Source organism: Galeopterus variegatus, unplaced genomic scaffold, assembly GCF_000696425.1.
Source record: "Galeopterus variegatus unplaced genomic scaffold, G_variegatus-3.0.2 Scaffold7737, whole genome shotgun sequence".
Classification (NCBI taxonomy): Eukaryota; Metazoa; Chordata; class Mammalia; order Dermoptera; family Cynocephalidae; genus Galeopterus; species Galeopterus variegatus.
Window position 1 is genome coordinate 54,048 of NW_007733848.1, and position 2,849 is coordinate 56,896.

The following is a 2,849-nucleotide window of genomic DNA, read 5'->3' on the forward strand; positions in this document are numbered from 1 at the left end:
ACACACACACACATATATGCACACACAATGAAATATTATTCAGTCTTATGAAAAGAAAATAATCCTGTCATTTGTGACAGCATGGGTAAACCTGGAGAATCATCTATGTTAATTCTCCAAATAAAATATGCTTAGTGAAATAAGCCAGGCACAGAAAGACAAACACTGCATGATTTCACTTATATGTAGAATCAAAAAAGTCAAACTCATAGAAGCAGAGTAGTAGTTTTTAGAGGTTGGGGGAAGGGGCAATAAGGTGAGGTTGATCAGAGTACAAAGTTTCAGTTATGCATAATGAATATGTCCTAGAGATCTAATGTACAACATGGGGATTATAGTTAATATTACTGTATCGTATATTTGAAATTTGCTAAAAGAGTAGATCTTAAATGTTCTCACCACACACACACACACACACACAGACACACACACACACAATGGCAATTATGTTAGATAATGAATATATTAATTAGCTTGATTCTAGTAATAATTTCACAGGGTATACTAATATCAAAATATCATATAGTATACCATAAGTACATGCAATTTTTACTTGTCAGTTATACTTCAATAAAGTTGAAAAAAATTTTTTAAAAGACAATGAAAATAATGGACAGTTTGAGAGATATAGGATTTGGAGATTGATTTGATATAGACAGAGAGAAAGAGGGAGAAGACCAGGAGGAATCCTTGTTTCTGGCTTTGACAATGAGCTTGATGCTGGTCCCATTCACTGCAAAGAGAAAGCAAGATGCACAGCAGACTTGCTGCATAGGAATAGGTTGACATCACATTTCAGCTTGTTGCTTTTGTAATACATACCATAGTGAGGTTGAATGAGGGTTGGATTTGTGGGTCAAGATCTCAGAAAACATAGATTTTGGAGTCACATCCATGTACATGGACATTTAATCTTTAGAAATTACTAACATATTCTAAGTAAAGCATGTAAAGCAAGATAAGTGAGCCTAGAAATGAGGACTTGAGAATGCCAAATATACAGTGAGTTGAAGAAGAGCCTGCCTTTGGGGAATGCATGGAAGAAGTGCCTCACCACTTCTATTTAACATAGTACTGTAGGTACTAGCCAGAGAAATCAGGCAGGAGAAAGAAATAAAAGGCACTCAGATTGTAAAAGACAAAGTCAAACAGTCTCTATTTGCCGATGACATGATACTATATATAGAAAAACCTAAAGACTCTATCAAAAAACTCCTAGAGCTGATTAATAATTTCAGTAACATTGCAGTGTATATTTGAAATTTGCTAAAAGAGTAGATCTTAAATGTTCTCACCACACACACACACACACACACACACACACACAATGGCAATTATGTTAGATAATGAATATATTAATTAGCTTGTTTCTAGTAATCATTTCACAGGGTATGCTAATATCAAAACATCATATAGTATACCATAAGTACATGCAATTTTTACTTGTAAGTTATACTTCAATAAAGTTGAAAAAAAATTTAAAAGACAATGAAAATAATGGACAGTTTGAGAGATAAAGGATTTGGAGATTGACTTGATATAGACAGAGAGAAAGAGGGAGAAGACAAGGAGGAATCCTTGTTTCTGGCTTTGACAATGAACTTGATGCTGGTCTCATTCACTGCAAAGAGAAAGCAAGATGCACAGCAGACTTGCTGCATAGGAATAGGTTGACATCACATTTCAGCTTGTTGCTTTTGTAATACATACCATAGTGAGGTTGAATGAGGGTTGGATTTATGGGTCAAGATCTCAGAAAACATAGATTTTGGAGTCACATCCATGTACATGGACATTTAATCTTTAGAAATTACTAACATATTCTAAGTAAAGCATGTAAAGCAAGATAAGTGAGCCTAGAAATGAGGACTTGAGAATGCCAAATATACAGTGAGTTGAAGAAGAGCCTGCCTTTGGGGAATGCATGGAAGAAGTGCCTCACCACTTCTATTTAACATAGTACTGTAGGTACTAGCCAGAGAAATCAGGCAGGAGAAAGAAATAAAAGGCACTCAGATTGTAAAAGACAAAGTCAAACAGTCTCTATTTGCCGATGACATGATACTATATATAGAAAAACCTAAAGACTCTATCAAAAAACTCCTAGAGCTGATTAATAATTTCAGTAACATTGCAGGATACTAAATAAATGCCCCCAAATCAGTTGCATTTATATTCTCCAATAATGAACAGAAAGAGAAATCAAGAATGTAAGCCCATTTATAATAGTCACAAACAAAAAAAAATACTTAAGAATTAATTTAATGAAAGATGTTAAAGATCTCTATAATAAGAACTACAAACCACTATTGAGAGAAATTAAATAAGACACAAAAAGATGGAAAGACATCCCATGCTCTTGGATTAGAAGGAATAACAATGTGAAAATATCTATACTACCTGAAGCAATCTACAGATTCAATGCAATCCCCATCAAAATACCAATGACATTCTTCACAGAAATAGAAAAAAAAATCTTAATATTCATATGGAACAACAAAAGACCCTGAATAGTCAAAGCAATCCAGAGCATAAATAAAAAATAAATAAATAAATAAAATAAATAAAAATCTGGAGGCATAATATTACCTGACTTCAAATTATACTACAAAGCTATAGTAACTGAAACAGCATGGTACTGGCATAAAAATAGACAGCCCAATGTAGCAGAATAGAGAACCCAGAAAACATCCATCAGGCTTACAGCCATCTGATATTTGACTGTGGCAACAAAAATATACATTGGGGAAAAGACCTCCTCTTCAATAAGTGATGTTGGTAAAATTTGATATCTGTATGCAGAAGAATGAAACTAGACATGCATCTCTCACCATATACTAAAATCAACT